This window comes from Ovis aries, chromosome Y (genome assembly GCF_016772045.2).
Source record: "Ovis aries strain OAR_USU_Benz2616 breed Rambouillet chromosome Y, ARS-UI_Ramb_v3.0, whole genome shotgun sequence".
NCBI lineage: Eukaryota > Metazoa > Chordata > Mammalia > Artiodactyla > Bovidae > Ovis > Ovis aries.
In genome coordinates, this window is record NC_082741.1 from 13,237,352 (window position 1) to 13,263,692 (window position 26,341).

General features: G+C 40.3%; 1 pseudogene; it reads left to right on the forward strand.

The window, feature by feature from the left end:
- The window catches only part of LOC132659073 (testis-specific Y-encoded protein 1-like), a 598,357-nt pseudogene that overhangs the window by 333,017 nt on the left and 238,999 nt on the right, over positions 1 to 26,341 (forward strand).

Below are 26,341 nucleotides of genomic sequence, written 5' to 3' on the forward strand. Positions count from 1 at the left end.
TGACAGTGTGGTGTCTCCAGAGATCTCTTTCCTTTATGAGCAGGCAGCTGCATTCTCATGTCCTCCTGTCCCTTTATGTCCATACATCCTTGAAGTCTTGTGTGTCCTAATTTCCGCTTTATTTTCTGGCCATGCTGCTTTTTCTCTGGGTCTTAGTTTCCAGACCAGAGATTGAACTTGGGCCCTTGGCAGTGTAAGTTCTGAGCCCAAACCACTGGCCTTCCAGGGAATTTCCCTCTTTCTTTTTATATAGAGAACCATCAAATTGGACTAGGGCCCACCCTAGTGACATCGTTTTGACTTAATCACATAATTAAAGGTATAATCTACAAATATGGTTGCATTCCAAAGTGTTGGGGGTTAGAAATTAAAATATATTTTTTATTGAATTAATTTATTTGATGGCACCAGGTTTTAGTTGTGTTATGCAGGGTCTTCAGTCTTCCTAGCAGCACATGGGATCTAGTTCCCTGACCACGGACAGAAGCCCAGCCCCCTGCACTGGGAGTGGAGAGTTTTAGCCACTGGACCTTTGGGAAAGTCCCTCCAACGTATGGATTTTGCAGGACACAATGAAACCCGAAACAGGGTTGATGGTAGGGTGATTTGCCTGGCTACCCATTTGCACCCTACCTGCTCCTTAGAAATACCTGAGACCTTTAATAACGTTGACTCCCCGGTCCCATTCCTGGAGATACTGAGTCTGTGGGTATGGAGTAAGATCGGCAGGATCAATCAGAATATCAGTGCTTTTCAAAAGCTCTCTAGTACTCACTGTTTAATATGGACACCTTAAGCAGCCTGGGCAACACCTGGAGCTTGTGAGAAACTCAGACTCTCAGGCCCCACCCACAACTTTTGAATGAGAATGTGTTTTTGCACAAGACACATAGGCAATTTCTTAGATTCACTGACGGTTAAGCACAGCCGAGGAGATTTGATAGTGTGGCCCAAACGGAGATGTTTGCATCCAGATCTCTGAGCTTTGCTTATACCCTAACCTCCTTCAATATGATAAACACCCAGAAGCCCCAAAAGAGGGTGTGGAGCTCCTAGAATCTCTGAAGGGTGGTAGGGAGGATGAAGCTCCCAGCTCATGCTACAACATCTCTTTGGTTTATTGAATTACCAATAACCTGCTCCTCCCAAGGCAGGTGCTCAGTGTGTCACATGAAGAAGAAAATGAATTCCTGACCCTCAACATTTAGGGTCTCCTGAAGGAGTAGATTCTTGGGTATTTTAAGCATATTCTTATTGTTGCTTGGGCTCCCATTGTGCCTCAGCTGGTAAAGAATCTGACTGCAGTGTGGGAGACCTGGGTTTGATCCCTGGATTGGGAAGATCCCTTGGAGACAGGAAAGGCTACCCACACCAGTATTCTAGTCTGGAAGATTCCATGGACTGTATATAGTCCACGCGGTCATAAAGGGTTGGACACAACTGAGCACCTCTCACTTTCACTGTTGTGGTTTAGTTGCTAAGTTGTGTGTCTGAGTCTTTTGTGACCCCATAGACTGTAGCCTGCCAGGCTCCTCTGTCCATGGGATTTCTCAGGCAAGAATCCTGGCGTGGTTGCCATTTCTTCCTCCAGGAGATCTTTCTGACCCAGAGACTGTACCGAGGTCTCCTGCATTAACAGGTGGATTCTTTACTGCTGAGCCACCAGAGATCAATCTTTCCCAGAGTATTGGAAGACTTTACACCCTGGGATTTACTTCACTTCAGAGTCAAGTGAGGCAAACTTTGAACTTTCGGATTCCCAGGCCCTCTCCTAGGGCAATTTGAATTTTTAGGTATGATATGCAGCCCTGGAATTTCTATGATTAATAATGTCCCAGGCGATTTTGAGATTTGAGCAATCTTTAGAAGCATATGAATGTGAAAGTATTAGTCATCCAGTTGTGTTTGACTCATTGCAAACCCATGGGCAGTACCTCACTAGGCTCCTTTGTTCATGGAATTCTCCAGGCAAGCATAACTAGAGTGGATAAACATTCCCTTCTCCAGGAGATCTTCCTGACAGAGGGATTGAACCCTGGTCTCCTGTACTGCAGGCAGATGTTTTACTCTCTGAGCCATCAGGAAAGCCTAGAAGCATAAATAGTCAAAATATTCCTTCCTTTTCCCTAAGTTTTGCAAACATTTTAAAATTGACATCCAAAATGTTTCTGTTGTAAGTGTAAACACTGCAAAGGATGTACCTTTTGGCATAGAATAAAAATAAACCCTTTAAGTAAATCAAACTAGGAATCCCCTGGCAAGCCAGCAGCTAGTGTTCAGTGATTTCACTCTGGTGACCTGGGTTCAGTCCCTGGTCAGGAAACTCAGCTCCTCCAGGAAGTCTCATGATGTGCCTTAAAGTTGGAAGTGTTTAGCTGCAGTGAGTCAACTGGACTTCAGGAGCCGGTGAGTAACGGGGTTTGGAATGTTTCATTTTTTTTCTCTGCAGCCATGAGGCTGCAATATTTCTCTGTAAAGGGCTAGAGAGTAACCAGGCATTAAGGGCCATGAGGTCTCTCCCATTACCAGTGTGAAATAGCCTCAGGCAGCAACAAATGATCATTGCTGTGTCTCAATAAAACCTTATCTGTGACAGTGAAATTTAGATATCATATAATTTTCACGTCACAAAATTTTCCTTTTTTTCTCCCCAAATATATATATATAAAGTATTTTATATATACAGTATATAAAGTTATAAAGTATATAAAGTATATAAAGTATTGTATATAGTATATACATATATATATATAAAGTATTTTAAAAGTTAAAAAAAAAAACCTAAAACATAAAAATCACTCTGTTGGCTGGTTGGGGAAAACAAACAAACAAACAAAAACAAAAAACGGGAAGCAAGCCAATATGTCAATTCCTGTCTAAACCATTTGCCTATATAATGCAACTAGCATCCCAATTGTGACTTGTGACATGAATTTAGTAGGCTGGATTCTGCTTATGAAATATAGAAATTTTCATTAAATCTAAGATGACATCAGCTGTAAGATACATTATTCCATTTACTTTTGGCCACACCCAGTGGCATGTGGGATCACAGGTCCCTTACCAGGGATTGAAACTGTGCTCCTGGACTCGAAGTGAGCAGTCTTAAATACTGGATTACCAGGGAAGTCCCACAGAATTATTGTTCATACCACTATCAAATATATATTTATATACCTGTGTATGCATGTTTGTTCAGTTGCTTCAGTCATGCTTGACTCTTTACAACACTGTGGACTATAGCCCACCATTCTTCTCTGTCCATACAATTCTTCAGGCAGGAATACTGCAGTGGGTTGCATGCCCTCCTCCAGGGGTTCTTCCTGACCCAGAGATGGAACCTGCCTCTCTTAGATCCTCTGCATTGGCAGGAGGGACCTTTAAAACTAGGGCCATCATTTACACAGAACCAAATAAACTATGATATGCTACTGATGAAATGTGATCTGGTATCAGAAATGGTCAAATGTAAACTTTAGAATGTCCCTTAATGTCTATGAAACGTGTTAATGGCTTGGAAGCTATCAACAAATGTATTATATGGAGAGAAATTGTGTTACAAACCTTTAATTTCAATGAGCACCACCGCCCCTGTCAGCATCCAGCTACATACTGGCTGACTTTCTCTCTTGCATGATAGTTTTAATTCATTCAGATTTGGAAGTCATTAAATGCTTGGAGAAATTACTTCTCAGCCTTTTGGCTAAGATCAAGTGTAAGTATCTGGGGAGCCAGGAATGACTGTGTTGAGCCTCTGGTACAGATACATGATTGTTTAATAACAGTTACTGTTTATTTATGCAGCAGAAATGTAGCACTGACAGACACTACATGTTATTCTAGAAACCAAAATACAGCAACCCAATAGCTCTGGAGGGGAATATGGCATGTTAGTTGGGGGAGGCTGCGCTTTCTGACATCATGGTTAGGAAAGCCTGGAAGAGAAACTGTGGACTGAGGGAGGTCAGGAGTTGGGTGCTGGTACTTAGGGGGAGCAGTAGAAGTCATGAGAAGTTCCCATCCTCCCCCCTTCTTACCCTTGGGAGATTGGGTCTGGGAACCCTGCACCTGGAGATACAAAAATCCATGGGTGCTCAAGTCCATTATATAAAATGGTGCAGTCTTTGCATATAAATCAAGGGGATACTCCCACATGCTTTAAATCATTTTCACATTCCTTATAATACCTAATACAATGTTGATGCTGTGTAAATAGTTTCAAGTATAGTGTAAATGCTCTCTATAGAGAGAGAGAGTTGCCAGCATGAGGCAGGTTCAAGTCTTCTTATTAGAACTGGCTGGAATTAAATAAATAAATAAATATATATATATATATATATATATATATATATATATATATATATATTTGATCCATGTATAGACTATGGTGCCTTCTGGACTCAGAGAGTGGAGAGAGTGAGAGGCACCCCCCAAGAGACAGCTGGGGGCTCTTTTGGACATTTTCTGTCGGTCAGCATTTCTGAGTGAGAGTGTAGATCTATAAGCAAAATGGTGCCTACCAGCTCTCCTGCAGAGTTTAACAGGAGCACTGGGGCCACCACGAGGAGACAAGGCAAAAGTGGTGGCTAGAGAAGGAAGTTTAAAACAGCCATGTCACTTAACTGAGTTTGAGATGTTTCCTTATGTCTAAGGGTGTTAATAGTTATCTCAATGTTTCAGCCAATGATTAAATCAGGTATTAAGTTTTTTCTTTTGAAAGAAATATAATCATCACCACTTATCAGCAGAGAACAAGTTTCAAGACCCCCAGTGGACATCGGTAACCTCACACAGTATGAAACTCTATATACACAATGGTTCTTCTATACAAACATACCTGTGATGAAGTGTTGTTTTTTGTTTTTTTTTTTTTTTATAAAAGCACAGTAAGAGATTGGCAACTGCCTAATAATAACAGGAAAGTGAAAGTGAAGTTGCTCAGTCGTTTCCAACTCTGCAACACTATCGACTGCAGCTTATTACGCTCCTCTGTCCATGGGATTTCCCAGGCAAGAATTCTGGACTGGATTGCCATTTCCTTCTTCAGAGCATCTTCCTGATCCAGGGATTGAACCTGGCTGTCCCGATTTGCAGGCAGACACTTTACCATCAGCCACCATGGAAGGTGTAATAATAACATAAAACAATCATAACAATATACTTTTATAAAACTTTTGTGTTTGTAGTCACTATGTAAAATATATTACTGTATTAATTGTGATTTTTTTTCAACCTAAGAACTTATTGCACTCTGTGTCCATACCTTTTGCAGTTTGAAGTTTGACAGCAAAACTAACCCAGATTTATTTTCTCTTCTTCACATTCACCACAGATATTAGCAACCTCAGCATACATTTTTTTCTTTCTCTTTTTATGTCAAATTGAGAACTTCAATCGCTTCACTTAAAGGTAGCACTTAATGGATTTTCTCTGGCATATCTAAATGGACAGCATCCTGCCATTTATGGCTTGGGACCATGATTGAATAAAATAAGAGTGACTTGGTCACAAGTCCTGCGACATCTCAAAAGTCATTGTGGTAACCGAGTGACAAACGAGTGGGATGTGCAGGGGTAAGGAGCGATTCACATTCTGGGCAGGAGGAAGCAGGATGGTGTGAGATTCCAATCACTGTCCTCAGAATGGCCTGCAGCTTAAAATGCATGTGTTATATATTTCTGAAGTTTTCCATTTAATATTCTCGGTGAACAACTGAGGGTTAACTGAAACCACAGAGAGTAACACCTGAGATCAGAGGGGATGACCTTGTCTGGTGATTGCGTTCAGGTGGAAAAAACACTAGCAGGGCCCACTTGAAGCCAAAAGTGATTGCAAAATGGCCCATCTCTTCCTGTGTGAGGAAGCACAAGCACCACCACAACCCAAGAAAAAGACTGCTGCATCCAAATCCAGAGATAAGAACACTCAAGATGCTGAGGTCATTTTTGTTGGAGTAGAGGACATCAGTAAGGATGCTGAAACCATCTTTGTCAGAGTGATTTCAAGTTAAAAGCCAGTTATTTCTAACATTTTGAACAGAGTGACCAGGGACTCATCTTCAAGAAGAACGAAGGGCCACGTGAGTCTGGATCCCTTCTGCACATTACAACCTGCAAATCTTAGGGCCCCAAATCAGAGCCAGCTGCCGTATCACCAGTTTCTCAATCTGCATGGGGAGGAAGAGGCAGTTCTATTATTTCTTAGCCTTCATCTAAACCTGGTTATAAAATGAGTTCTCCAGAAACTGTCCTTCACAATTCAGAACTGCTCTCTCTACGGCCCACTGTCTCTCTGAAGCTGTTCTCTCATTAGGAGGTAAGGATGAAAGCCCTCTTAATTCAAAGTGGTGTCCCACTTCAGATGTGAAATTTAACAGTGGGAATCCCAAAAGACCCAAACACAGCGATGGAATCCCAGGGGGACCTGCCTCCACCATGGCCCTCTAGGTATCTCTCCTGGAAAAACACGATTATGACCTTGGAAGATTCCCTGACCTTACCGAGCCATGTTCATGGTGGGGCATCATTTTCATGGACTCATGCCAATGACCAGGTATGCTTCAGTCTTATAAATCCAGAGGGAACATGTAGCTTGTAAGGACTGGAGAAAATGGACTTTTTGACTCTTGCAAGTCAGAATAAGACTGTTGATCCCATGAAAGTAAAACTGGCCATGTTATTTGATGCCTTTTACTATGGAGCATACAAGAAACGGCACCAGAACAGAAGACTCACACAGCCTTTAAATGTCTCAACTGCTTGAGAGTTCTAAAATATGTCAAGCTTATGACCCACCTGAGGAACCATCTAGAGCTTGAGAGGCAGAAGGGTGACAGCTGGGAAATCCAAACTACCTGCCCACACTACCACAGCCAGTTTCCTACCTCATTCCTGCTGCAGTGTCACACTGAAAGTGTTCATGCTTCCTGGGAGCCATCCACAGTCTGTAATATCTGTGAATTTTCCTTCAAACCAGATCAGGTTCTCTTACAGCACATGAAGGGCAGTCACAAACCTGGCCAAATGCCCTATGTGTGCCGTGTTTGCAATTACAGATTGTCAGCCTTTGGCAATGTAAAGGTGAATTTTAGAACATGGCATGGAAAAATGAACAATCTGTTTGTCTGTTTTGCCTCGAAATTTTCAAACTGGTGACATCCTTCTTAAATCACGCTTGGAGGCACTGGAACAAGAGGGTCTTTCCATGTTCCAAGTGCTGGCTACAGTGTTTGAACCGGAGGAAAAGACAGAAATACAAACCAAGAATCATGTCATTCAAAAAGCCAGAGCAATTGTGAGGGTTGCCTCCTGAAACAGAGGCCATGATCCGAAGTTCAGTTCAACTGGGACTGAGAGAGACAACATCCATCATTGTGAGGAACACTGCCTCCCAAGCACCACCCAGAAAAATTGCAAAGAAGATTGTCTACGAGCACAAATTATTCCAGACGTGTTGTAGCAAGGGATCTGGCTAAAAAATTATGTTCTACCCACCTCCAGAAATTAAAAAAAGCCCTATTGATGTTCAGCCAGCTGTACATAAAGACCCTGCCTGGCTTTTGTTTTTCAGTTGCTCAGTCGTGTCTGACTCCCTGTGACCCTAGGAACTTCAGTATGCCAGGCTTCCCTGTCCATCACCATCTCCTGAAGATTCCTCAAGCTCATTCCGTTGGGTTGCTGATGCCACCCAACCATCTCATCCTCTGTCATGACTTCTGCTCCTGCCTTCAATATTTCCCAGTGTCAAGTGTTTTTTCCCGATGAGTTGACTCTTCCCATCAGGAGGCCAAAGTTTTTCACAACTTTTCTTCCCAGGAGTGAGCATCTTTTAATTTCACAGCATCAGTAACAATCTACAGTTATTTTGGAGCCCAAGTAAATAAAGTCTGGCTTTACTGTAACTGAGATTGTATTTGTTTTATCTCTGTACTATCAAGTAGCTTTTAAATCTCCATGTTCCTTCCTGGCCATGCTCTGCCCCCGAAGGTAACTACTTCTGTGACCTCTAGCAGCAGGGATTCATTTTTCTTTGTTTCAAATTTTAAATGAATAGATTCACACAATAGACTTTCTGTTCCCCTAGTCTCGGTTTCCCTTTAAATAAGTGAGATGCATTCTTATTGTATGTAGCTGCGGGACACTTTTTCATTGCTGGGTACTATTCCCTAGGATGAATGGGCATAGTCTTCTATTTCCATTTTACTGTGCCTGAATTTTGTGGCTTTTATTTTGCCTTTTTGAATGAGCTGCTAATGAACCTGTTTGTGTCTTTCAATGTAATTTCTCAAGGATAGCCATATATATATATATATATATAATATGTCTAGACATGAGATTTTCTGATAATGCATTTGGTAGTGGTTTAGTTGCTAAGTGGTACTTAGCTGTTACAACCCCATAGACTCTAGCTAACCAGGCTCCACTGTCCATAGAATTTCCCAGTCAAGAATACAACAATGAATTGGCATTTTCTTCTCCAGAGGATTTTCCTGAACCAGGGTTCAAACCAAGATATCCTCCATTGCATGCAGATATTACTGACTGAGCCATTCTAATATGCAGGTACAGTTAAATGCTTTTTTCAAACTAATTGAAGCAGTGCATATTTCCACTAACAGTATTGACATTTCCATTTCTACTCAACACTTGGCATTGCCAGTCTCTTTCATCATATAACTGAGTAGGACCCTGCAGGTCTTTCCCAGTGATAGACCATCCCCTGCCCAACCCCTACCAATGTACTTTGTCTCTTATTTGTAAAAAAACTTTAGGTCCTAGGCCTTCCATAAGTTTCAAAGAACAAACAATAATTTATTTTTGGGTAGTCATGTTCACTTTTGGCGATCCCATTGACTGCAGAACACCAGGCTTCTCTGTCCTTCACCGTCTCCTGGAGCTTGCTCAAGCTCAAATCCATTTAGTCTGTGATGTCATCCAACCATCTCATTCTCTGTCATCCCCTCCTCCTTCTTTCAAACTTTTCCGGCATTAGGGTGTATTCTAATGAGTTAGCTCTCCCCATAAGGTGGTCAAATTATCAGAGCTTCACTTTCAGTATCATTCCTTACAGTGACTATTCAGTGATGATTTCCTGTAGGACTGATTGTCTTGATCTCGCTGCCAGTGCAAGAGAAACTCAAGAATAATCAGCAACACCACAGTTCAAAAGCATCAGTTCCTTGGCGCTCAACCATCTTTATGCTCCAACTCTCACATCCATACATGACTAATGGAAGAACAATAGCCTGGACTACATGAACCTTTGTTGGCAAAGTAATGTCTCTGCTTTTCATATGTTTCTAGATTTGTCACAGCTTTTCTTCCAAAGAGCAAGCATCTTTTAATTTTGTGGCTGCAGTCACCATCTACAGTGACTTTGGGGCTCAAGAAAATAAATTCTGTCACTGTTTCCATTGTTTCTTCATCTATTTTCCATGAAGTGATGAGACATTTGACTATGTGAACGGCAACAAAATTTGGAAAATTCTTAAAGAGATGGGAATACCAGACCATCTCACCTGCCTCCTGAGAAATCTGCATGCAGGTCAAGAAGCAACATTTAGAACTGGACATGGAACAAGGGACTATTTGCAAATAGGGAAAGGAGTACATCAGGATTATATACTGAGTGCAACACATTATATAATTTTGCCCTGCTTATTTAACTTAAATGAAGAATACATCATGAAAAACACTGGGCTGGATGAAGCACAATCTGGAATCAAGATTGCTGGGAGAAATAGTGACAACCTCAGATATGCAGATGGTGCCACCCTAATGGCAGAAAATTAAGAGCCTCTTAATTATGGTGAAAGAGGAGATTGAAAAGACTGGCTTAAAACTCAACATTCAAAAAGTGAAGATCACGACATCTGGTCCGATCACTTTATGGAAAACAAATGGTGAAAAATTGAAAATAACAGCTGATTTTATTTTCTTGGACTACAAAATCACTATGGATGGTGAATTTAGCCACAAAATTAAAAGAAGCTAGCGCCTTGGAAGAAAAGCTATGGCAAAAATAGACAGCATTAAAAAACAACAACAACAACAAAAAAAAAAACCTAAGGCATCACTCTGCTGACCAACGTTCTTAAAGTCAAAGCTATGGTGGTTCAGAGAGTAAGGAATTAACTTGCAATGTGGTAGACCTGGGTTCGATCATGGGAAGGACATTCCTGTAATCCAGTGGAAATACTCGGTGCTCCCAAATTAGGGCATCCAAGTTCATCCCCTGGTCGGAGTATTAGATCCCACATAGTACAACTTAAAATACCGCATGTGACAATTTAAATTCTTGCTCCCACATACTACAGTGAAGATTGAAGAGCCCTTTTGCTGGAACTAAAAACAAGCGCAGCCAAGTAAATGAATAAATATTTGAAAGAAAGAAAGAAAGAAAAAGATATGAGAATTCCCTGTTGGTTCAGTGGTTAGGACTTGATGCTTTCACTGTCTATGGCCAGGGTTCAACACCTAGTTGTGGATCAAAGATCCCACAGGTTCTGTGGCATGAGCAAGAAAAAAACCGAGAAAGATAACTGAGGAGTACAGAACTCCCAAAGTTTGAAAACGAAGCAATATCACTGCAAACAGGCTGAGGATAGAGTAAGGATTGCCAGGAACCCAAAGAGCAAAAGTGGCACGTCTGTAATTCACAAGCCTCTTTAATGTTGTGGTTTAGGCTTCTCCTTCTCCTGCTTCTGAGCCTAAATAACTTATTGCTCCTAAGAGAAATTGTTATGGGAAAAACTTCATTTGAACTGAATGATAGTGAAAATAGCAAATTTTTGAGACAGAGCTAAAGCAGTTTCATGTGTTAATGTGCATTATATTTGTAAAGAAGAAAGGCTGGCCAAACAATGACCTAAGTCAGTGCTATTCACAGACATTTCTGCAGGAATAGAAAAATTTTAAGTAAAATGATTATATATATTCCTTAATAAGGACGATCAGCTTTTCACATATATAAATGTACATTTTTCTCTTCTATGAGGCAACCTGTTTATATCCTTTATCATGGAAGGATTTTTTTTTTTTTTTCTTTTTTGGCCTTGCTGTGAGGATTAAGGAATCTTAGATCTTCAACCAGGGATTGAATCTCTGCCCCCTGCAGTAGAAGCACAAATCCCTAACAATCATATCACTAAGGAATTATCAATGAAAATGTTTTCTCTGTACTTGTCTAATATGCCACTCTGGAAATGTTACAATGTAGCTAGTGTGACTGAGGTATTAAAATTTTGTGTGTGTTCAGCCGCTTCAGTCTTTCCAACTCTTTGTGACCCCATCAGTGTATCGCACCAGGCTCCTCTGTCCATGGGATTCTCCAGGCAATAATACTGGAGTGGGTTGCCATTTCCCTCTCTAGGGGATCTTCCTGACCCAGGGGTTGAACCCACTTCTTTCACACATCTCCTGTACTTGCAGGAAAGTTCGTTACCACAGTACCAACTGGGAAACATATTAAGCCTTTACTTTAATTTAATTAATTTAAAATCAAAAGATATGGCTAGAAGAACCAGATCTTCCTTATAAATGAGTTTCAATTAACTTGTGTACTCAGTAATGTTTGTGTCTCTTAGATATTGTCCTCAAGATGAGTTTCCATGCCCCTACCTAAGTGTAGGCTGGTTTTACTGACTTGTTTCCACAGAACAGAATATGTCAGCAGGAAGGACACAACTTTATGGCAGAGGAACTAGTGGTAAGTCATATTGATAGTATGAATCCTTGATGGGAAATGATGAAAAAGATATTTTGCCTTGGAGGTATAGTTCTAAAATTATGTAAACCCCAGGGCAATCAGGAAACATATCAAACCCATATAGAGAGTCATTCTGAAAAGTATCTATCCCTGAAGGACTCCTGAAAAGTGTCAAAAGTCATGAAATACAAGGGAAGTTTAAGAAACTGCTATAGACCAGAGTAAGCCAAGGGACGTATCTGTAGCTTTTTGCTATATATCCTCGTGCAGTTCAGTATCCTATATGGGAATATGAAACTGGGAAAGAACATTTGTGGAAAAGCTGGTAAAATGTGAATAAAACCTGAAACTTAGTTAAAGGTACCCTACTGAAAGATGCTGGAATAATGGAGGTCATTTCACATATACACATTTTAGATATTGCAAGTATTTTGTCTACATAAAACCCACTTCATTTTGACTTCTCTGAGATGGAAATCTAAAGTATGACTTAACTGAATGGAAATCTTCAAATACAAAGGATCAATAATATTTAGACTGTGTCATCTGACTATAATGCAATAATGAGAAATTGACAAAGAAATATCTTTTAAGATGTCATTCATTTGGAAAATATCAATAACTATATTAATACATAATATAAATCTCCATGGAATTTTCATGCAAGACTACTGGAACAGATTGCCATTATTTTCTCCAGGGGATTTTCCTGACCTGGGATTGAACCCAGGCCTCTTGTGTCCCCTGCATTGGCTGGAAAGTGATTTACCAGTTGAGTGACCAGGGAAATCCATACAATATATAGTTTTATCTTAAGAAGAGAATATTAGGATATACTTGGAAGTGAATAATAATGAACATTCTATTCAGCAAAAATTGTGGGACACAGTTAAATTTGTTGGAGAAACAATGGAAACAGTAACAGAGTTTATTTTCTTGGGGTCTAAAATGATTGTGGATGGTGACTACAGCCATGAGCTTAAAAGATATGTGGCCCTTGGAAGAAAAGCTATTACAAACCTAGACAGCATATTAAAAAGCAGAGACATTTCTTTGCTGACAAAGTCCATCTAGTCACAGCTATGGTTTTTCCGGCACTCATGTATGGATGTGACAGTTGGATCATAAAGAAGGCTGAGTGCTGTAGATTTGATGCTTTTGAACTGTGGTGTTGGAGAAGACTCTTGAGAGTCCCTTGGACAGCAAGATCCAACCAGTCAATCCTAAGGGAAGTCAACTCTGAATATTCCCTGGAAGGACTGGTTTTGAATCTGAAGACCCAATAGTTTGGCCACCTGATGTGAAAAGCCAACTCATTGGAAAAGACCTTGGTGCTGGGAAAAATTGAGGGCAGGAGGAGAAGTGGGCAGCAAAGGATGAGATGTTTGGATGGCATCATCAACTCAATGGACATGAGTTTGAGCAAACTCCAGGAGATAATTAAGGACAGGGAAGCCTGATGTGCTGCATGCAGTCCATGGGGTTGCAAAGAGTCCAACATGACTGAGGGGCAGAACAACAACAACAAATTAAGGTAAATTTATAGCGTTACATATAAGAGAAATGAGACTTACAAATAATTATCTTAAAAAGTTGTAAAGATGATCATCAGAACAAACTTTGAAATTAGAAAAGAATGAAAAATGAATATAATAGAGAAGAAAATATTGTAACAAAACCAAAACTTTATTCTCCCATAGGACTACTAGGAGACTGCCAGCAGAACAGGACATCTTAAGAAGACTCTGTAAAGGGCCAAAAAAGTAATATTTTAGGCTTTGCGAATATGATCATTGGTGATTAATCAAGTTTTCAACCATAGGTAATAACCAAAGAAACTGGCATGTCCCTGTTCCAACTTTAAGGACCCCAAAATTGAATTTCACACAATTTTCATGTCAGCAAATAATATTCTTTTCTGTTTTCCTCAGCCATTAAAAGTGTAAGGCTCTAAAATCAAAAAAAGAAGAAGAAGAAGGAGAAGGAGAAGGAGAAGAAGGAGTAAAGCTCATTCTCAGCTCACTCTCAGTTCAGTTCAGTCCAGTCGCCCAGTCGTGTCTGATTCTTTGCGACCCCATGAATCGCAGCATTCCAGGCCATCCTGTCCATCACCACATCCTGGAGTTCACTCAGAGTCACGTCCATCGAGTCAGTGATGCCATCCAGCCATCTCATCCTCTGTTGTCCCCTTCTCCTCCTGCCCCCAATCCCTCCTAGCATCAAAGTCTTTTCCAGTGAGTCAACTCTTAGCTTGAGGTGGCCTAAGTACTGGAGTTTCAACTTTGGCACCATTCCTTCCAAAGAAATCCCAGGGTTGCTCTCCTTCAGAATGGACTGTTTGGATCTCCTTGCAGTCCAAGGGACTCTCAAGAGTCCTATCCAACACCACAGTTCAAAAGCATCAATTTCTGCTGTCTATATTTTTACAAATAACATGGCATATTTTATTTATTTTTATTTATTTTTAATAATCATATTGTGTTAGCCAGGACTTCTAAACAGTGATGTGTAAATGGATTTTCTTTTTCTGAGTACATCAAAAACAATGAGTATCTGGCTTAACAAATTTCCATTTCTGTTTTTAAATCTTAAAGAGAATTGTTTTATTGGATAGATTACAACATTTGTTGAGATATTTACTTTTCTTTCTTTCTCCTTTCCTTTTCTTTTCTTCCTTTCTTCCCCTGTCTCTCTTCCTGTTTCTTTCCTTCCCTTACTTTTCCCAGATTTTTGCTTGACTGGACCTTTCCTGAAACAAAAGTAATTCCACTCAGAGTTGAATATTATCCTCTCAGAATACCATTCCATTTCTCATTTCTAGTATTGGAATTAACCTCCCGTTCCCCTTATTAGATTTTCCACGGTTGTATCAATGTTCCTGATTTTCTTTTTCCAAGAAGAAGCCCTTATTTTATTAACCCAACAAGTTTTATTCTGTTGTTTTCTATTTTTGTTTCAATTCATATATATCTTCTACTTTCTTTAGGATTTTTTTTCTTTATAATTTTGTATTTTAAATGCTTTCTTTACCATTTTTTTTCTTTAGATATATTTGATTTACAATGTTAAGTTTCAGATGTATATCAGAGTGATTTTGTTATGTAGATACATATCTATTCTCTTGCGGATTCTTTTCCACTATAGGTTATTACATGATACTGAGGATTTCTTTATTTTACTTTACTTCCTCCCCCCCCCAAGAGGGTTTAGGGCTTGACCTACCTTTATATAGCAATTCTGTCTGAATCCCAAATATTTTTATGTATACATTTTTTAAATTAAAATTTCATTCTCTGTGATTTTTGGCAAGTTAATTCCAAAGGTTTCACTATTTGTATGCTGAATGTTTTCATGTATAGTTTACTGAGAATTAAGTTTTCCTTGGAGCTCTGAGGGTATGTGTGTATATACACTGACATATCTGTATAAATATCCTTTTCAGATTACTACATTTTTTAAGATATGCTAATATATTTTAAAAGTTATTTTGTTTGTATGGTAAAAACATGAAATGTTTTAACTCTAGAAATTTGTTCACCCAGATGAATATAGTATAAAGAGGAAATATATAAAACTATATTCCTTTGAGAATAATCCTTACTAACAGAATTTGGAAATGTTAAAAATATATTCATAACACTTACTAAAAATGCTAAGAAAAACTTTATTCAAGGTAAGAGTGCTACAGTGGGGTATTACAATATGGGATTATTATTATAATATGGGATTGAGCTTATGTCTGACTCCAGCAGACATGCAGCTGGGATTTATAGCTAAGGAACAAGGTGGGTCCGTTGGATTTCAAAGAGAGACTGGGAGACTGAAAAGCAATGGACAACAACAACAGAGTAGGTGTCAGTGGATGGAAACTTATTAAGAGGACCTTAAGGGTGAGGGTGGATTCTGGCTCAACTGAGAGGATCATTGCTGAGGCTAGGCAAGGCTGATAAGATATTCAGGTGAGTGAAAAGTGATGATCAACCTAGATAGTATATTCAAAAGCAGAGACATTACTTTGCCAAGTAAGGTCCGTGTAGTCAAGGCTATGGTTTTTCCAGTAGTCATGTATGGACTTGAGACTTAGACTGTGAAGAAGGCTGGGCACAGAAGAATTGATGCTTTTGAACTGTGGTGTTGGAGAAGACTCTTGAGATTCCCTTGGACTGCAAGGAGATCCAAACAGTTCATTCTGAAGGAGATTAGCCCTGGGATTTCTTTGGAAGGAATGATGCTAAAGGTGAAACTCCAGTACTTTGGCCACTGCATGCAAAGTGTTGACTCATTGGAAAAGACTTTGATCCTAGGAGGGACTGGGGGCAGGAGGAGAAGGGGACGACAGAGCATGAGATGGCTGGATGTCATCACTGACTCGATGGATGTAAGTCTGAGTGAACTCTGGGAGTTGGTGATGAACAGGGAGGCCTGGCGTGCTGCGATTCATGGGGTAGCAAAGAGTCGGACACAACTGAGCGACTGAACTAAACTGAGAAAGTATTTGATCTGATACTGAGGGTGGTCAGATCAAGGGTGGGGTATGTTTTCTAAACTGAAGTCGCAGATTCTGGCTTAGATTGGACTAAATGGACAGGCGCCCCTGGATAAAGACATTGCCCAAATTTGGCAGTGCATTAATGGACTACTGCTGCTTAACAAATTACCCCAAACTATCAGCTTAACACAATATTATCTCACACTGCTGCTGAAAGTTGTGAATCTTAGGAGTAATACAGCTGAGTGATCTGGCTCAGTATTTCATGAGATTGCCATCATCTGAAGCCTGACATGGGCTCGTGGATTACCTTCCAATTTGGCTTACTCACATAGCTGTTGAAACCAGTTTCCTTGCTGGCTGTTGGGAGAAAGCCTCGGTTCTTTCACATGGGCCTCTCTACTGGGCTACCTCAGTGTTCTCAAGATATGTCTAAGCTGACTTCTAGAGTGAGTGCTACAAGAAGATGAGCAAGGAGACCGCAGTGACTTTTATGACCTAGTCTCAGACACTTTATTGTTCATTTCTACAATATTCTAACATTAGAAATGAACCACTTAGTCCACACACATGTGAAAGGGAGAAGGAAAGAATTTGTGGACATAATTTAAAACCACGTGGTACATACATGACCACAAATTGTTTACATACTTCTATGTCCAAAACGCATTTTCTTGTGAATGCTTTCAAATAATTTATCCATTATAGCGTTAACTTGAAGCTCAGGACCTTGTCATCTAAGTCAGGTCCAGATATGGATCAGGGTCCACTTGTACAGTATCTCAAGTGTTCTGTCTCTCAGTTGTGTCCTATTCTTTGCGACCCCATGGACTGCAGCACTGTGGGCTTCCCTGTCCATCAACTCCAGGAGCTTGCTCAAACTCAAGTCCATTGAGTCGATAATGCTATCCAACAATCCCATCCTGTGCTGTCCCCTTCTCCTACCTTCAGTCTTTCCTGCATCATGGTCTTTGCCAGTGAGTCAGTTATTCGCATCAGGTAGACAAAGTATTGGAGTCAGCTTCAGCATCAGTCCTTTCAATGAATATGCAGGACAGATTTACATTAGGATTGACTGGTTTGGTCTCCTTGTAGTCCAAGTCTCCTTGCCTCTCAAGTCTTCTCCAACATATCAGTTCAAATTATAAAACTGTAATTCCTCTAGACCTGAGGATCTGAGACCCAAAGAGATGAGTTAATCTGTTCACCTTCACAGTCAACATACAGTGGTGGATCAGACAGATAACCTTCATAGACAGTCCTGTTCCAGGAAGGGGAGGGGAGATGGGAGTCAATAGTAGCAGTTCTGAAATCACACGCAGTTCTTTTTGGCAGTCCTTTGCTTAGGACTTAAGTCTTGGAAACTTCCTAGGTCTCTGAATTTTTAATTTTGCCCTCTGACATGATTCCATTGCATGAAAGGAGGCTAGTATATGGTTACAGTGAAACAGTCTCCCTAGCCTGCTACTTGTTTGTAGAAGGTAGAAGTCCAGAGCTATTATTTTGTACTATTTCTGGTCCTTTCAGTCCAAGTTGAACTTAAATATGTTATCTTAAAAACTTGATGTGTCTCCTGATAATCTTACTGGTGTTCATGGCAAAACACCTCACTCCAAAGCCACAATCACACATGTTTTCAAAACAAGGTCTACTCTGTCTTGGTTTTCTGCTGAGATAGCCAAGGGATAACACCCTGAACCTTGGTAGAAGTCTTATTGTGTGATTGAAAAGATCTCTGAGTGACACCTGTAAACTCTTTGAAGGGCATTGATCTGACTAAATAAAGCCATGAAACATTCCCTTCCAGCTTTCTGAGGCTTAACAAAGAATTTTACAGTCACATTCATCTTTAGAACATCTTAATTTAAAAAATAATAATAATAATATGAAGAAGTACTGGCGTATAGGTGATGTAAAATGTTATATTTAGACCACCTTATCTCAATGCCCTGGATATGATTTTGCTTGAGAACCATTAATTTTAGCATCTTCTGTCATCTTAGACTGAAAAAGACTGAAAAATTTACAAATCAGCAAGTTCTGTCTCCTTTTTAAAATAATCTTTATCTTAAAAAAATGTTTGTTTGTTTGTTTGTTTGTTTTAATTTCCCTTTATATTTTACTATAGACAGCAAGAAGAAACCAGGAAGCACTTTTAGCACTTTTAGCTAGATAACTCAATTAATTAGTACAGTTTTTCCTTCCAGGATATTAGGAACCTTTTCTACTTTTCATAAACTGCTGGTGTAGTGGAATTTCCTCTTCACACACCCCAGGTTCTTTCCTCCTGACTCCTTTCTGCCAGGCATGCTACGTGCACCACTGTGATTCCACTTAGAACGTGTTCATTCAGTGAGATAACGGGGAGTGATTCCCTGGCTTCAGTGCTTCTGCTGGCCAGAGACTATGTACCTTTCCCTAAGAAATTCAAGTTTTTGCTAACCAACTTCCATCACCTGCCTAGGTCAGTTGCAACAGCTCATACTCACAAGCGTACTGATAGGGACTTTTACACACACATGAGCACAAACATTCGCATGTACACAGTAGCATCTCTGAGAGGAAACTTGTCCATATGCAGAAGTACAAGCTTTCTTTTCCAGGAACATGGATTTTGGTAAGCACTCAAATTTCTACACGCACATATGTACAAACATGCATGTTTACACAGTAGCATCCCTGAGAGGAAACGTGTCCATATGCTGAGGTATATGCTTTCTTTTTCAGGAACATGAATCTTGGTAAGCACTCAAATTTCTATGTGCACATGTGCACAAACATGTGCGTGTACACAGTAACATCACTGAGAGGATCTTGTCCATATGAAGAAGTACAAGCTTTCTTTTTCAGGAACATGAATTTTAGTAAGCACTCGAATTACTGCGTGCTCATGTGCACAAACATCCGCGTGTACACAGTAACATAGCTGAGAGGAAACTTGTCCATATGTAGAAGTACAAGCTTTCGTTTTCAGGAAAATGAAGTTTGGTAAGTACCCACATTTCTTACCCCTGGTTGTTTTTTTCACTTGCTCATCGATCATGTCACGTTGCATTTCTAATTCTGTGACTTATCCTCAAAGGTTACAAAATCTTGGCATTTGCTGTTGACAGTGACTCACGTGCAGAGCAGCAGACCGGGTTGGAAGCACTTGCCATAAACAGTTGTATGACATGCATCTGTGTTCTGCATTCTCCCATCACCTTGGACAGCTTCACAGCACCAGTCACGTTGGCCTGATCCATTGCCTGTGCATTCCTACAGGGGACCAGAAAACAAGGACTGCTGAACTCAGCTGACATGAAGAGCTGCTTTCTCGGTGTGCATCTATCAAGGTCATTCCTTGCCCATGTTGTGCCCCTCTTGCTAGCATGCCATCCCTTACAGCACACAACATCCTGTGTGAGCCCCCCCCCTTCTTCCTATCTGTGTAGCTTTCTGTGTGCACCTGTCTACCTGTGCCCCCATGTGCTATCTCCATGTAGCAGGAAAAGGTCAAAGAGACGCCTGAGCCTCCAAAAGCCCCCAGGGACAGTGATAGGCCTGGGTCTGATCCAAGGTTGTGAAGAAGGTGCACATGGATAGAGGGTCTCTTCTGATACAAAGAATGGAACCTGAGGCCGTAAAAGTAAGGTGGCATCCCTACACACCATTCCTTCTGTTTAACACTACCCATGCACATGGAGTTCCCAAACAGATGATGACCTGGAAAACCACACTTTCTGGGTCCAGAGCTAATACCTCCCTTGGGCAGAAAGCAGCTTTCTGTCTCAAAAACAAGAGGGCTTGAACAACCAGGCAGACGTCAGTGATTTGATAAATGCCAAGGCTGTCTTCAGTTGCTCTCATTAGGCCCAGGTAGGACTCCCTGTAGTCACATATCCCTGTTTCCCTACTCAGCCCCCATGCCAAGGAAGCCAGAGCCTGGTTGGGCCCAGAGGCATCTAAGACAGTCACCTGAAGGCAGCGTCCCTCTGAGTGTCAGCTGGTTGAAATCCCCTACGACAAAATCAAAGATTCTGCTCCAGCAAGACTACCAGAATCCTCCCTCAGGTGCAAATAACAACCAGCAACAACAAAGCTACGGAGTGCATTTGACCTTGAGTAGTTTCAGGAGCACTTGTAGCATCTCACAGATCTGAAACCCAAGATAGTGGTAAAACACTGATTGTGTTTGACTAGGAGTTAGTGAAGCAGACATTGAAATGTGTCACAGCACTGAAACAATGAACGCCAATAACATATATCATGTATTTGATGTGGAGTGAGTGAAGAACCACTTGAAGTGTGTTTCATGACTGAAACTCTGTATGTTCACACTTCAGATGGTCTGTGTTTGATCTTGTATACTGAAAGAAGAACAAGGAGCTTGTCACAACACGAAACTGGATCATGATAAATCATTGTGTATGATGACCTGTGGTAGTTTAATAATCAATGAAAGTATGTAATAGCACTGAATCAATAGTTGGTGATAAGCTAAGAGTGTGCTCAACCTTGAGTGGACAAAGGATCGTTTGAAATATATACCAGAATTAACACGCTGGATTGTGATAAATTATTGCTTGTGTATTTTCTGCAGAGAATGAAGAAGGAGTTGAGCAGGAAACAGAATTGAAACACTGGATGGCGATAAACTATGGGGTGTGTTTGATACACGTTTAATGAAGAGAAACGGAAAGCATGGCGCAGAATAAAGCATGGGACCATGGTAAACTTCTGAATGTGTTTTATCTAGAATGGACTAAAGACTTGAAACTCATCACAGAACCGAAACAGTAATTGTGATAAGCTACCTACCATATTTTATTTGGAGAGGATAAAGAAGTACACGAGGCATGCCACAGTACTGGAACACTGGATAGTGGTAAACGACAGGGAGTGTTTGACTAAATGAGACAAAGGGACACTTCAAGCTGGTAATAGCACACCATCAACGAATGATGATAATTTACAGGGTGTGTTTTACCTGGAGGGAATGGAGGAGGCTCAAAACATGTCACAATACAGAAAAAATGGATGGTGATAACAATCACATTAATTTCTTCTGGAGTGGATTAAAAAACACTTGAAGCATATCTATACTTAAACACTGGATGGGGATATAATATTGTGTGTGTTTAATGCCAATAAAAATATAGAGGGAACAATAGAATAGGAAAGACTAGAAATCTTGCCCAGAAACTTAGAGACTCCAAGGGAATATTTCATGCAAACATGGGCACAATCAAGGACAGAAGTGGTATGAACCTAGCAGAAGGAGAAAATGTGATGAAGTGTTGGCAAGAGTATAAGAGCTGTAACAAAGAAAGGTCTTAGTCACCTGCTGCTGCTGCTGCTAAGTCGCTTCAGTTGTGTCCAGCTCTTCACGACCCCATAGACTGCTCCTTACCAGGCTCCTCCGTCCATGGGATTTTCCAGGCAAGAGTACTGGAGTGGGGTGCCATTGTCTTCTCCACTTAATCATCTATATAACCAAAATGGTGTGAACACTCACATAGAGAAGACAACCTGGGGTGTGAAGTCAAGTGGATCTTAGGAAGAATTACCACAAACAGTACTAGTTGAGGTGACAGAATTGAGGCACAGCTATTTCAAATTGTAAAAGATAATGTTGTTAAAATGCTGCAGTCAATGTGCCAGGAAATTTGAAAAAAAAATCACAGGGCAGGAAAAAGTCAGTTTCATTCTGATCCCAAAGAGGGACATTTTGAAAGAATGCTCAAACTATTACACAGTCATGCTCATTTCATATGCTCTCAAGGTAATGCTCAAAATTCCCCAATCTAGGTTTCAACAATATGTGAGCTGAGAACTTTCAAATGTACAAATTGAATTAGGAAAGGCAGAGGAACCAGAGATCAAGTTGCCAAAATTCACTGAATCACAGAAAAAGCAGGGAATTCCAGAAAATGATCTACTTCTGTTTCATCCACTATGCTAAAGCCTGTCACTGTGTGGGTCCCAGAACCTGTGGAAACTTCTTAAAGAGATGGGTATAATAGACCACTTTATCTGGCTCCTGGGAAACCTGTATGTAGGTCAACAAGTACAGAATCAGGCAGGAACAATGGGTTGTTCAGAACTGGCAAAAGAGTATGTCAAGGCTCTCTTGTTGTCACCCCACTTATTTAACTTACTTGCAAAGTACATCATGCAAAATGTCACTGGATGAAGCACAAAGAGGAATCATAATTGCTGGGAAAAATATCAATAAACTCAGATATGCAGATGACAGAAAACAGACGACGGATTAGAGGAGCTCTTTGCTGAGATGAAAGTGGAGATTAAACAAGTTCACTTAAACCTCTACATTCAATACATTGAGAGCATGGCATCACCTCCATCTCTTGATAGCAAATAAATCAGGACACAATGGAAACTGCGACATATTTTTATTTTCATGAATTCCAAAGTCATGCAACCATGAAGTTAAAAGACACTTGCTTCTTGGAGGAAAAGCTATGACAAACCTAGAGAGCATGTGAAACCAGAGACATCTCTTTGCTGGCAAAAGTCAAGGTATGATTTTTTCCCAATAGTCGTGCGTGGATGTGAGCTCTGAACCATAAAGAAGGTTGAAAGCCAAATAATTGGTATTTTAGAATTGTGGTGCTGGAGAAGACTGTTGAGTCACTTGAACTACAAAGAGATCAAACAAGTCAGTCTTAAAGGAAATCAACACTGACTACTCATTGGAGGGACTGATGCTGAAATTGCAATACTTTGGCCACCTAATTCAAAGAGCTAAATCATTAGAAAACACCCTCATGCTGGGTAAGATTGTAAGCAGGTGAGGATGGGTGTGACTGTGAATAAAATAGTCAACTGCTGGCATAACTGTCTCAATAAACATGAATTTGAGCAAATTCCAGGAGATAGTGAAGGACAGGGAAGCCTGTCGTGCTGTAGTTCATGGGGTTTCAAAGAGCAGGACATGACTGTGTAACTGAAAAACTTCAATCAGGTAAATAAAAAAGCACCTAAAGTGTGTCACACCACTTAAACACTGGATGTTGATAAACTACTGTAGGTATTTGAAACAGGATATTTGAGGAAGCACTTGTGCATTAATCAGTACTGAAAGAACGGACATTTGTATCAACCCAGAGTAGATAAGGAAGCACTCTAATATGTCACAGCACTGATAGAATGAATGATGGTAAAACACTTGTTGAGTTTCACCTCTGCGGGTCAAACAAATACCTATTATATGCCACAAGTTACAGCCCTGAAACCTTGGCTAATGATAAAATGCTGGGAATGTTCGACTGATGTGGACTATTAAGCACTTGAAGCATATCACTGTACTGAATATTGGATGATGATACACTAATGAGTATGTTTTACAGGAGAAGATGAAGCACATGAAGCATATCACAGCACTGAAACACAGAAGGGTGGTAAACTCCAAGGTGTGATGGGCCAGGATTGACAAAGAAGCATATGCAGTGATTCACAGTACTAAAATATAGATGTTGATAAACTATTGAGTATTTGACACCAGGTGGATAAAGAAGCATTTGGAGCATGTCACATGTCAAGGCACTGAGCACTCCATGGTAATAAACTATAGAGTGTGTATTTTCACAGAGTGGATGAATAGGCACTTGAGTCACATCACAGCACTGAAATGCTGACTTTGATAAACTACTGGATATATTTTTCCAGTCTGGATGATAAAGCAGTTTGTGTCACAGCGTGGAAGTACTGGATGGTGATAAACTACAGGTGTGTTTGAAAAGATGTACTTGAACTTGTGACAACAGTGAAAAGCAGGAAGTGATAAGCTGGTGAGGCTATTTTAGCTGGGGTGAACAAAGATGTGGCTGAACCTCCTCTCTGAAGTGTGGATAATGATAAGCTGCTTAGTATGTTAGACCAGGGGTGGATGAAGAAACACTGAAAGCATGTCACAGCAGTGAAACACTGGATGGAGATACACAACTGGATGTGTTTGACCCAGGGTGCATGAATAATAACTTGAGGTGTCACTGTACTGAAACAGTGGATGATGATAATTGATTGGATGTGCTCAATGAGTTATCAATGAAGACGCACATGGAATGGCACTGCGTGGTGATAAACACCTGGTTGCATTTGGCCAGAATGGATGAAGAAGTCTTGAAGAATGTCAGATCTTTGCAACCTTGGTTGATGTTATATTCCCATCAAACAATGCATCTTTTTGATATGGGGTGTAAATGCAAGCACTTAACGCATGTCACAGGGCCTTTCCTTCTGGTCCATTGATTAAGCATCCACCTCATAGTGTAGGGGATGAACGTTCAATCCCTGATTGGGAAACTAATATCCCGTATGCTACAGAATAACTAAAGCTGCACAGCTGCAAATTCTGAAGTTCTCACACTCCAGAGATTACATGCCATGGTTAGAGTTGGCCTGTCTCAAGGACTATCTTACGTGACACAACTAAGACCCAACACAGCCAACTAAATAAACTGAGAAGAATCATGTCACAGGTGAAACACTGGTGACAAATTATTGAGTGTGCTTTAACTGGAGAAAATGAAAAAACGCTTGAATCATGTCACTGCACTGAAACACGGGATGGTGATAAGTTACTGGGTATGTTTGACATTGGTTGCATGAAGAAGACTTGTGGAATGTTCCACAGTTGAATCATTGGATGATGATAATCTACGGAGTGTATTAGACCTGGAGTGCATAGAAGCAGGTGCCGGGAGCCAGCATGAGGAACTCCGCCCATGGCAAAGGTCATAAGGAAGGAGGTTTGGCATACGCAAAGGCATGATCAAGCTTGAGGAAACCCCCTGTTCCTGAGCATCTAATACCAAAACCAGAGTCTGTTTTATGCTCTCACCTACACCTCTGAATTTATGGGGGGCTCTCCCCCATAACCATTTCTCTCAGAGAAGGAGTAAACGTGCAGCTCCAAGGCAATAAAAATTCTTGGGCGTGACAAGAGTGTTTCAGCTTACGGACTCCCCTGAACATTATCTAGCCCGCCTGTATAGGTTCATCTGGCCACATGTGATGTGATTGTTTATAGCCTCGCAACCTGAGAGGCATGAGATGTTTTAGACTTACTAAAGGCAAATTCTTTTGGGAAGTTAGAATTTATTAGTATAGTGGGTTGGTTAGGAATTATATTGGTGAAGGGTTCTTCATTTGTTGTGTCAATAATTGCTGCTAATTCCCTGCTCTGGTTGGGACAAGGATGTTTCGGGTCAAACCTCTCTGCTGACAGACTAGCTTGTGTGACAGGGTTATCCATACTGCTTCCACTACGCACATGATTGTTTACTACCTCTTAACCATAAACAGCACAGAGAGTTCTGGAGTATTTTGAGAGTCTTAATTAGCATAGGGCTTATTCTTCTTGTTGAGTCAATGATTGCCGCCAGGCCTCCATATCCTTAGGCACCTGGGAATATATTAATCAATGTATTTGGAATATCGCAAAGGTAATAGAGTAGTTTTTGATGTTAGCAATACTAGACTTTTTGAGTTAATGGATTTTCTCTTTTGTAATAGATCACTGTACTTTGTTATAAATCGCTGTGTCCTTGCTATGTAAAAATGTAACTTTATCATATCTTAAGATTAAATAGATCTTAAGGGGAGCATTGGTGAAAGATTTTCATTTGTTGGGTTGACATTTGCCGCTAAATCTCCATGTTTCCTACCCTTATAATGAATATAACAAACATATAGGAGAAATAAATATTAACTTTAAGCATATAGGAGAAATAAGTATTAACCTTTAAAACTAATCATGTTAACCTTGGGTTAAATAAATTCCTTTCTTGATTGTAACTCACTACACCTTCACCCTATAGGAATGTAACTTTATTTGGAGGGTGGTGGTTTAAGAAAAAACACCCTTGAAAGAAATAAGTTTTTTGGTTATCAGAAAGAAAGGATCATAAAATGTCAGCAGTTCTCACTCACGGCCAGAAGATGATGTACCTTTTTTTATACATTTATGTGAAGCACCTGATTCTGATAAAGGTCAGGACTACTGACTCCCATGTGACTCTATATTCATCCCTATGTGTAACAAAAGGTATATAAGCAAACCCAAAAATAAAGAAATCGGATCAGTTTCTGGAAAGACTGATTCCCCCATGTCGCTTCTTTCTTGCTCCCGTTTTTCTGGCT